Source organism: Cupressus sempervirens, chromosome 11 (genome assembly GCF_028749045.1).
Source record: "Cupressus sempervirens isolate cs-2001-9-10 chromosome 11, ASM2874904v1, whole genome shotgun sequence".
Taxonomy (NCBI): domain Eukaryota; kingdom Viridiplantae; phylum Streptophyta; class Pinopsida; order Cupressales; family Cupressaceae; genus Cupressus; species Cupressus sempervirens.
In genome coordinates this window covers 134,042,465-134,054,852 of record NC_143128.1, presented here as the reverse complement: position 1 = coordinate 134,054,852, position 12,388 = coordinate 134,042,465, and positions in this window count along the sequence as shown.

Genomic DNA, 12,388 nt, shown 5'->3' with positions numbered 1-12,388 from the left:
CACGTGCTGGGAAAATTTAGTTGATATCAATGAAAATCTAAGGATGTTGATATCCAAGGAAAAAGGTAGCAAAATTCAAAATGGTGATCACTAAATTTAAAAGTAAGGCCAAATTTGGCAAGATGGAGAACTTTGTTGCTAAATTAAACTTTAGCATTTTGGAAATAAGAGACAGACATGGCCGTACAAATGACAAGTGGAGTAATTACGAATTAAGGAAATTGTCTTTTTGTAATTAAGGAAACTCATTGCAAGCTTTGAATCACTCTCCAAAAGGAAGTACGATAGATATTATGGATTGGGATGTCAGAAATTGATGGGAAGAGAAAAGTAGGTTTTTTAATACCCACAAATCTCATAATAAGATGTTATGGGATTCTAGAGCACATCATACATGGGTCTATAATTTTGATCCCTATTCCCTCAAAGGATTTAAGCAAGAGAGTAGCCACAGAGAATTTGAAAGTGATAAAGTTTTGATGCCTATTTCTAAGGAAGAGAGGCCAGATAGTGGAGGAATTGAAATGGGAGGTGATCTAAATCAGTTGGAACCAACAAGATTAGATAACTTCAAGGATAGGATGACAACCTAGTATCTTCTAAAAGAAGGGGGTTTTTTTCCCTATATGATGTCCATGGCTGGGTACGATGAAAATTCTGCATTACAATTTTTGAATAATTAGAATGATAGGAAGGTTACAATCAACAACATTACATTTCAAGTCATGGAGGAGGTAATTGCCATGGCAACATGACTCACAGTGAAGGGAAAAAAATGGAAGAATGTCACTAAAGTCTCGGATGAGGCTAGCATGAATAACTTCTTTGTGGAGAATGAGGAGTTGATTCGCTAGAGAGGAGGGTTTAAAAGGGATAAGTTACCTGAGCCCTGGGATGATGTGTGTTTGGTCTTGATGAAGTATCTCACACTGGAAGGCAAGTTTGGAGTGTGCTATTATTATCATTTTCCTTTGTTGAATCACTTTAGAAATAGGGATTTCATTTCCATTCCATTTTTCCTTTTGCATTTGCTTGAGGATATGATTAATGATATTAGGGAAAAAAAAAATAAAGGCTTAAACTTCACCATTATTCATCAGGGGTTAATTTTCCATTTGTATCAGTTCCACTTAGCTTTGTGTCCCCCCAAAGAGGTTGTAGTGGAAAACCCCCGCCATAGTCTGGTTTCCCCCCTGAGCTTCAATACAGGGACGGAAATCCATACTCCTAGGCCATCTCCTAGCAAGGATACTAAGGAAAAGAAAAAACCTAACATAGCCCTAGAACAAAAGGGAAACAAGAAAATTAAAGTTGATAAGGTGGTTGAGGTTGTTGGAGAGGATTCTGGTGAGGATATTGGGGAAAAAGAAAGAAGAAGGTCTGGTAGGTTAGCTCTGTCCCAGGCTAGGGTTAAGCAGAAGTCCATCAGATACCCTATTGAGGAAGTTGAAGAAGATAGCTTAGGCAATAATAGTGACAAAAGGGCGGAGGAAAATATTTCAAAATCCTAAAAGGATGAAGGTAATGAGGAGGGGGAAAAAGTTTCAATTCTGGGAACATTTTGATGGATGATACTCAAACTCAAGTGTCAAACAACAAAGAAAGGAATACTGAGACAACCCATGTTTCAGCCAGCTTCTCACTTAAATCGATTACTTTTTGTGATGAGATGAGAAAAAAGGATAATTCCCCAATTACCATTTCTTTCCCTATTAAGGAAAATTCAAAGATTCTCTCAAACCCACAAGTGTTATAGGATAAACCATAGGGATAGAAAATGAAGGAGGTTGTTGCAAAGAAGGTTAAGGAGCATAAAGAGGAGACTAAGGTGGTGGAGGAGCATTACATGAACCTGAAGGAAAAGGTCAAAGCTTTGGAGGAGGGGCTTTTCACCTTCTCCAAGTTTGGACTTAAAGTTACTCATGCTGCTGCAACTACCCTACAATTGCTGGCAGAGGAGGAGGAAGTTGGCTTGGACATGGAGGACAACAAATTACTCTTCAAGTTTCTTGCTGATGACTAGGCCCAAATTCTACTTCATGCAAGGGGAAAAGGGAAAAAAGAAATCTTAGTCTTTTTAGTTCTATTTAGTTATGTGGATCTAAGGATCCAAAGACTTTATATACTTGTTTGGCAGTTATGGTTTTTCTGGTAATCAGCTATATTTAAGTTTTTATTAAGCCTGGGTGCTTTTATGGACTATGTGGTTAGTAGCTAGGTTGTTTTCTTTCTAGTTCTAGCTTTCTAGTCTATGGTTTAAGTCTCTTCCTGCTGGTACTCCTGTTCTATTTGTCTATTTTTGTTACTGGCTAGTAATGTGCTGGTTACCAACCTTTTGACTATTAAGGGTTGATCCCTTTGTTTTTGGTCACTTTTAATTTTAAAAACAATGCACAAAGATAACTTGTAACACCATATTTTGTTAACTAAGGAAACCCTGGCCAAGGGAATACCTTGGTGGGGATGATACCCACTAGATAATATACTAATATTTAAGTTCCTCTTTAGAGGATGGACCCTATTAGGAGTTAATGAGAAAATTCATATAAGGAGTCCCTATTAGGAGACTTTGAATCCTTTTCAGGAGATCCTAATCCTGTTAGGATTTGTAGTACAATAAATGTAAGATGAGCCCATTGCCCAAACATGAACTTCTAATTACAAGAAGAGCTCACTGCCCAAAACAAGTAATTATACTTCTAGAGTATAGGTATTGTATCTTCTTCATTGACTAATCTCTAATATTTATCTCGATCTTGGATCACAAAATAGCTCATAAAACTTCACATATATTGCTTTCAAATAAGTTCACATGTAACCACAACTATGAGGTAACACTTGCAATCACAATCACATCACAATTGAACACTTCTTATCACAAAATGTCCCTTGTGTAAATACCACACCTTTACAAAAAAAATTTCTAGGTCAGCTAAGATCACAATCCACTTTTCCAACTTAGAGTAAACATCTAGGATGTCAGCCCTAATTGGACAAGTAATTATCTTGTAAATAAAACAATTCTTTCCTTGAATTTCTCTATCCTATTTCACTTTAAACATGATTATCTATGTTTGGTACAATCTGTACTAAATTCTAAGGTTATATATGTGATCATCGACATGTATAATATCTCCATCTAACTTCGCTAGTCATAATATGATGTTAGCAGGAAGTTATAAACAAAACAATCCATTGCTATAATCCAAATTCTATACTCAAACAATTTTCTAATTACCAAACACTAAGTTTCTTTATTTATGAGGTTTCCTGTGAACATGCACATCACATGTTACCATAAATGACAACAATTACACATCACTATTAGCCAATTATCAATAATTCCAACTTCATTTCTTTAGAGAAAAAGGTAACTCCCTTATACAAGCATATGCACATCAGCATGGAGTACCAACCTAAGGGCTTATTAACTTTAGCCTTTGCAATACCCATTAACCCTCTATGAATCTCTTCTACCAAGAAAGTATAAAAGTCAAAAATATAACTCACCATACTGAAGGATTTGAGAAATGATGAATGCAATGGAACCTATGATGTGATCTTGCTCATCCATGCCAAAGATCTTGTAGAGAGAGAAATATAATGCCTGTGTTCTAGGGTTGAAATATTTTTTCAACAATGGCTCTGGAGTGTTTAGCATAAACAAGGGCAATTATCCTATTATGAAAAAATTTCTCTTGTAATGGTCCTCCCCATAAATATACCCTCTGTGTATCATACCTATCATGGAGGTCTTCCATATCTATCTTCTCATAAAATACATGGTTAGGGTTTAATTTGAAAACATCTATGATCAATTCTAGTGAAACCCTAAAAAGATTATCACCATCATGATTCTTCAAAATTTGAGTTATTGGATAATATTTCTTTTACATTATTGGAGAAAGTCATCATAAAAAAAAACCCATGGGATAATTAATTTTCCAATGTCGAATTCCCATACATTATTTAGGGGAGCATCTAGTCTTCTCTCTATAAACCATTTATAGAAAATCTCTAATCCTCCAATAGATACTTTGGCATCTCTTAACTAGTTTTCTTTATCATAAAAATCCTCACTAGCCAAAAACCCAGGGTTTTTTAGAGTAAATTATTTTCCCTTAGTAAGCTCATTCATGGATTGTGGCATTTTCTCTTAGAAATAATCATGTACATCCCTTTTTAAGGAATCTAGCTTTCCTAAAAAATCCCCTTTTGGAGGCATGTTTGATAATTATCTTATTGTGAATATATTCTTCTCAATTTTCCAAAAATCGAAGATACTCGATTTTCTTAGTTGTCTCCTCTAAAAATTGCTTAGTGCAAAGTTAGAACCCTCAGAAAATTTGTACTCTTAACTCCAAAATTCTTCACTTTGTGAGAATTCTGAAATTTTAATGTTCAATAATATAAAATTGGAATTTTTATTGCCTAATTAATCTCACACAAAATAGTATTGATTAGAACTAATTCCCCAACAATCATATTTCATGTCACATTGTGAAGTATGAGATTCAACCATCAATCTACACTAATTAGACAACTAAGCTTTAAACTCAAAATGATTGCATTACCTTTTCATGAAATTGGCCACATGTCAACAAGGTGATCCCCTACATTTTCTAAAGTTCAAGCAAGTTGAAATTGTGGGAAAGTGTCGATCCTTGATCTTTATGAGATCGATGGTCATGAAAACCTTTGGAATATCTATGTTTTATTTTAATACTTTGGGCCCACTGACATAGTCACTTTCCAACTCATCAAAAACATAGGCTTCTAAGCAAATTGGTGTAATACATTTGGCATATGTCCCACCTCAGCATTACCTAGCAACTTTCTAAATTACTAACCCCACCAATCCACATGTCAATTAGGCACTTCCCCAGTTTTGTTAAACATCAAAAATCTTCATAAAGTGGGAAACCACTTTCTGTTGATCTTCTAACAATAAATGGTTCCATATGATTTACCTTGTTTAAAACCTAATTAGCAATAATAGCCAATAAAAATGACTGAATCTGCCATGTGCTTTGACATTTTTGAACTATCCAAACACCTTTTCAAACTAGTGGCCCATAACAAAGAATGACCTCATCAAATACATTTGTCACTAGGACTCTTCCCCATATTTCATAAAGTTTTCACATCTTCAAATTGCAGGAAAGTGCTCACCTAAAAATAATTCCAACACCTAGTCTGACAAATGAAATGGCTCAAGCTTTCCAGCATGTCCTGACAACTATTTGATGACCCTAAATTTGTTCTAACACATCCAAATTTTTTAGCTCTTTAGGGAATTAACATCGTCAAGGGCTAGGTGTCATGTATTTTCTTCCCTATATTTCATAAAACTTAGACACTTTCATATTGTGGGAAAGCGCTCACCGTTGATCATTCTATCATCAATAGTTAGTAAGAAAAGACCACACTGCAGTTAAGTTTTTTTCAAAGAACACTAGGGAATTAACACAAGGTTAAAACCATGGTTTGAAACAAAGGTTAAAAGAAAAAATGTTTTAATGGAATTATTTTAAAAATAAATATGAAAAAAGTGAAAAGAACTCATTAAAGTGCAAAGCTTCCCATGTAATTTTTCAAAATAAAAGAATACTTTCCTATTTTTTGAAAAGTAGGCCATAATGATAGGGGTTTGATGAAAAATAAAGTTTTCATCCAGGGTTTTTAACATGCCTTATCTCTAAAATTATAAATCTACTGGGTTTTCACTATGAAATGCAACAAAAAAAATTAGAAGTGAAAATCTAGGCCAACAAAATGAAGGCTATAACGTTTGATCATAAACTATGATCTACCCTATAAAAGGTATACCTTTTTAAAGGTTTACAAGATTTTTAGATGTTACCCTATTAAAGGATTTCAACACCCTATTAGAAGTGTGTTTGATTAAAGGACTTAAAGTTACAATGAGGTAAGCACCCTATTAAAGGATTTAGAATATCTTATTAGGACTACTCTATTAAGAGATTTAACTAATTCACCTATTAGAATGTCTCAGTAATGATCCCACACTTAGCACTCTATTGCTAGATAATAGATCACCTCTTTCCTGATGTATACTTGATCCTCTATTATCAAATGTATTGCTTCTTCCCTCGAACTCCTTTCCTCTATTCTCCTCTAACATATTTTGCAATATATCTCAATTCACAATTCCTTGGCCACCATGAATTCTCTATTTTCACATGTAAACTTCTCTCTCCATGTATTACACACTAATTTATTTTAGGGTTTTTCCTCCTTATGAAGACTTAGGTGACTTAGGGTTAGGTATGAATTAACAATTGTGTTTTACTCATTTGTCACTTAAAATATCCTTTTAACTCATTGACTTCATGTAGTGCATAGGGATTCTCAATATAAATTCATCCTTATCATCTAGAATCAAAAAATTATCATTAGGTTAGCTTTAAAAAAATTTATATAGAATTTTGTGACATTACAAACAACAATTCCCAAAACTATTTACTTAGCACTTGAAGTGTCTGATGCCTGGCATTCATTGTATCTTTAATGTTTTAACTCAGCCTCTAAATGAATTGGCATCCATTAATCTCTTAACATATGAATCAATTGGCATCAACTGTCTACTCGACACTTGAGTGACCCGATACATACTGCATATCTTGCTTGACATATATTATCTAACAACTTATGATCAACATACATTATTTTTTTAGGATAAATTAAGAAATAAATTAAGTGTATTGTCACTCATATGTCAAGTACAATATGAGATTAACAATCTCCCCCTTTGACATGTCTAGAAAAGAGACTTGGTCATGCATGAATAACCTTAGTTCTTAAGCATAACTCATATAACATCTGTACAAGATTTCAAAACTTCAAATTTTTTTAAAACTTGTGACTAATCATCATACCTCAAAATTTGATAACTTCTCCTTAGTTGAGTGTTCTATTCTAAATTTGAAACTAAATACTCCTACTGAGTAGATCTATTGTGTTAACTCCATTTCTATAGTCTCCCCCTTTGTTTGATCTCCCCAAAACTTATTCTCTTCTTTAGTTGATTCTCCCCATTTCTTTAGTTCATTTCATTCTCCCCCTTTTCATACTTATGTCGTGGGTGGTACAAAAGTTGTGTATTTATCAAACAATGGTTTATGGAGCTCCATCATAATCTTTAGTGTTGCATCCAATTTTTGATATGCTCATTTCCTCTATTGTGATTGGTACAAGATCAAACTATGATAATTTGGTCACCTCATCTATGTTGATATCAGCATAATATGTCACCTTATCAACCTTATATGTCCTAGGGTTGGGCCTTGATGCTTGCAATGGTGTATATTTTATACTCAGCCTATGAAGTGCTTGACTAGGAATAAGAGTAGCAGAGTCTAGTAAGGTAACCAATGTCTAAGTTTCTATCACTTCCTCTAGTTTCATCATCAAGATTGAATATTCAATCCTAATATTCTCCTTTTCTTTAGTTTTTTCTCCACCTTGTGCTTGTTGTGTAGGTGCAGGACTACCTTCCTGGCCTATTTGAACTAGTGTCCCTTCATACTCAATTATTATAACTATTGGTACTGAGACATTGTGTACCATTGTGCTAACATGTGAGGACATTATGTCCTTCATTTGGTATACTACCATATAAATTATATGTTGCACCTCTATAGATTGAGTGGGGCACTAGATAATTCTTGTTTTTTCTCCCCTACAAATGCCAATTCTACCTTTTCAATATCATTAAAACTCACCAAAATAGGATGGCTACATAATTATGCCTTGGCGGTGGATTAATCAATATTTTCTACATATCTTCCTCTATTAGGGGATCGATGTTCTAAATAGAATTATTAGAGACATCCTTAATCTTTACTGTATCTTCTTGTGGACTAGCACTTGACATATGTACTTTTGGTATATTTTGGTCTTGGTGTTTCTCTTCCTTGGTTGTTGCTTCTGTAGTTCCTTCCCAATGTACTTCCCTTATAGATTCATCATTTTTTACTTCAAATACCTCTTGTTCTACTTTTTCCTCACCTACTTCCTTAGGTGCTTCCTCAATAGCCTTTTGTGTTGTCAACCCATAGACCACTTTCCATATTTGTGTGCTCTTCAGAACAAACACTTCAAATTTGTTCTTTAAAGTATAAAAGGATCAGTATTTTTGAGAAAATCTCCTATTATACTTGTTAATAGCCTTTTTTTAGTTCAGAATTGTGAGACTATATTTCGACCTTTTCTCAACTCTATCATATAGGCTCTTGGGTAAAGAGTTGCTTGTCTCAGTTGGAATCATCTTAAAATTTTCCATAATGGCATATATATATTCTTCTACTTTATCCATTTCTATCTTCCCAAGTTTATCAAACTCCACATCTGTAAATCCAATTAAATCAGCATTATTCTTAACATTTTCACACAAGTTGTCCAAATCAAAGGAGGGAATGTGAATTGCCACTTTGAATTGGTTGTTGTTATTTGACTCGATCCTCAACTCATTTGATTCAAATGGGGCAATATATTCCCTTCCTTGTTTCTTCTCAGGTTCATCTTCTTTCCTAGTTGTACTAGCTCTCTTTCCTTTAGGGTTTTGAACTTCCTAATTCTTCTTATCAATATCTCTTGTGCTAGCCATGGTAATAGGAAATCTAGGATTTTTTTGTGAAGGTTTCACAACCTTTTAAAGTTTTCTTACTTATTGCTTCTTTTCTTTCCTCTTGTTTTCTTCTATGGAAATAGGTGCATAATTGGCTTCTTCTCCCTTGACATGTTCATCAAATTTTGCTTCTTCTCCTCCTTGGTCCTCACCTTGACCCTATGTAAGAGCTAGTGGTGATTGGGTAGGAATATCTTCATCATCTTAGTTTTCCTCTTCTTCTTTATGTCTTTTTTCCTCTTCACCAAATTGTTCCTTGAGGTTCTTCAAATTTTATTATTCTTTCTCAAAATAGAAGTTATCTTCAAATCCACTATGATCTTTGACTTTGCTACATCATAATTCCCAAATGTAGTCTCATTCTTATCTACTTCCTCTTTCAGTAAAGCATTGATGGATAAATATGCCTCATTCATATTAATCTCACAAGAAAATGGCTTGAGCCATCTAACCCTTGGAACAACATCTTGTACATATGTAAAATCAACATCAACTAGAAAATAAACATCATTGAGATGCTTCTCTAGTAGTGACACTGGAATTCTCTGTCTCTATTTCATTGAATTTTTAAAGTCTTTAACATAACTAGTCACTATCGACTTAAAATTATCTCCAAGTTACTCTATGAATTCAACAATTTGCACTACAACTGATATATTATTCTTCAAGATACTTTCTAAAATGTAGGAAAAGTGTTTCACACATAGAAAAATGTACAAACAAGTATTGAACCAAATTTGCACTGTGCCCTCTTTGTCTTTCGTATGACTCCCATTTTTTTAGATAATTGTTGGAGTTGTAACTCAATAAGGTCATAAGAATGGTTTTCATTACCATTTTGTAACCCAAATCCAAAGCCATACATCATACATTGTTCAACCTAATAGATTGAAAGAATTTATGTGCAATAACTCTCACTATATATGCAATTAGGGGATTAGTAGTTGTGTCTATTGACATTCCTCTCTTATTCTATAGTGCCCCTATATTCTTCTCAATTGCCTCTTTTACATCACTCCTCATTGTTGGTCTCAGATTGGTTTTGACAATTGAGTGTCAACACACTTAAGAAATTTCTAAGTTGGTTCCAAGTATAATATAGATCTCAAGCTATAGTATGTTCTATGCTAGAAATTCAATAGGTGTTGAGTTATTCAAGTACCAAGCAAGTTTCAAGTGTCGAGTGACAATTGATGCTGAGCTAGTATATGTGTTGAGCAAAGTATAGGAGTCAAGCAAGACAAAAATCCTATATGTAGTGAGCATCAGCAATCAGTAAGTGCCAAGTAACATATAATCAACATATGATTTTGTGCCTTCACAATCTCATATGTAAACCATTTTTTAGTCGACTCAAGATGAATCTCGAAGGATCTAAAAGATAAGATCAAATCTCTTACATTTTTTATGTAATTAGCATGCAACCAATCTAGAAATATCGAAAAAATTGGGTAGGAAAAGAAGGATGAATCTTGATCATAGATTCATACCTAACCCTATGTCTTGAAGCCTTTATAATGAGGTCAAAACCCCATAATTTGGCATAGAGAGTGTGTGTAAGAGTTCATGTGGGAATTCTTGAGTGAATGATAGGGAAGTTTTGGAAGGGGTGAGAAGACTTAGAGGAAGAACAATATTGAAGAATTAGTTAGTCAAGAACAAAGTATCAACACTTTGAATAGAGACATATTAGATGAGGAAGGATCATATTAGAGAGAACAGAACAAGGATATGGAATCAACAATTGAAGATTGTAAGTCATTAGATCAATACATTCTACTATAATTTCTAGCCATTGTATTAGGAGAATGAAAATCCTATGAAGATACGTTGGCTTAATAGCTATTTTGTAGAACTTGTAACAAGGTATTAAATCCTTTAATAGGGTGACATTCCAAGTGAGTGTTTGTAAATCTTTTAGATAGGTCACTTTTAATGGATGTAAAGCCTTTAACAGGGTAGGCCTTTCATAGGGCAGACCATTGATGGTGGTCAAATTTTGTAACCTTAACCAGTTACATATTGTTGTAGTGATAAGTTGTGGGTCTCATCTCCAGCTGAGTTTTACCTTCTCATTTTGGAGTGTTTCTAGGTGATCAAATCTTATGTTATCTATTTTCATTAATTACTTTATTTTCATGTTATTTAGATGTATTAAATGCATGTGAATAATCTTAGTTAAAAGTTTTAGAGGTTAAAATGTGTTGTTTTTGATTCACCCCCCTCTCAGAAGTAAATCTTCCCACTTGTAAATTCCAACAATTGGTATCAGAGACAAGTTCTTCTAAGGAGAAGCCTTACAGCTTGGAGAAAAGGTCTAGAAATGGAAGTCTAAGACCTTGGGAAGAAAATAGAAAACTAGGAGATTGAAATACATCTAATTCTACATTCTCTGGAAGAAGCTAGGGAAGAATGGAGAAAATCCCTAAAAAAAGAAGAAAGATTGCCATAGCTAAGAATGATACATAGTAGAAGGGGATTGACACCTCAAAAGTGCATGCAAATGGAGATTCCAATGAGTTTGATTCAGTAATAGAAGACCTAATGGAGAAGAATAGAGCTCAAGTAGAAGAGATCAAAATTCTTAAGATTGAAATAGAATCTCAAGCCATGATGCTTAGTGAAGTGACTAAACAAAAGAAAAGATCTATTGAAGATAAGGCTATGATAAAAGATGACAAGAGAAACCTTTGTAATATATTGGAGGAGAAATCAATTGAGCTTGCAAGAATTTCCAATATGTAGCTAGACACCCTAAGCTAGATGATGAATTCACATCATGATTTGAATGTCAAGGACGTTGAGATCTCCACACTAAAGATGCAAAATGAATAGCTACAAAATGACTTGAGAAGAGAAAAAGATATTATAGAGAGCTTCAACAAACCTAATAAAGCAATCAAGTATTTTTAACATCTACTAAAATCACCAAGATCTAGTAATGACACTTTAGGACTAGGACACACCGGCACTGAAAAAGGACAGGCATCCAGGATTATAAAAGAAACAAGTGAAAAAGGTAAGAATACTAAACCTACTTGTCTTTTTTTTTTGTAAAAAGGGACATACCTCTAATGTGTGTAGGAGAAATAATGTGAATCAGCATGAAAAACCTAAAAATATTGGTCATTTTCCTAAGTGCAATAGTCAAGGACATCAAGCACATGACTACAAGATTAGAGCCATCAGAGCATCAAGATTTCAAGGTCACTACTAAAATTACAAGAAGTATGGACATAAAGCTTTTGAATGCAGATCAAAGCCTATGTGGACACCTAATCAATCAAAAAGATCAAATAATCATGGACATCACTATAATTGGGACTACAATAGTAGGAAAATTTGTCACTACTATCAAGAGTATGGACACATTCTTGAAAACTGTATAAGAAAAAAATTCAGTGGAAGCTACAATAGATGGTTGAGCCAAACTACATGCTTTAGTTGTTTGAAGACTGGACATATTAGCAAGAATTTCCCAACAAGGTCAAAAGCACCCAACTTAGAGTTCAACGAAGGCAAAGGAAATGTAGATGTTGGAAACATTAGAGGAGAAATAAATAAAACATGGAAGAAGTAAGATGGAGGCATCACATCCAATGGAGGGATGACTTCACCCAAAAGGTCAAGTGGTCACACTTCATCCAACTAAACAAAAGAAGGTATGTGGAACTGATATAAAAAGCTTTACCATACATCTATTCCAAGAAAAGTAAGTATTGAAAAGGATAGATCAAC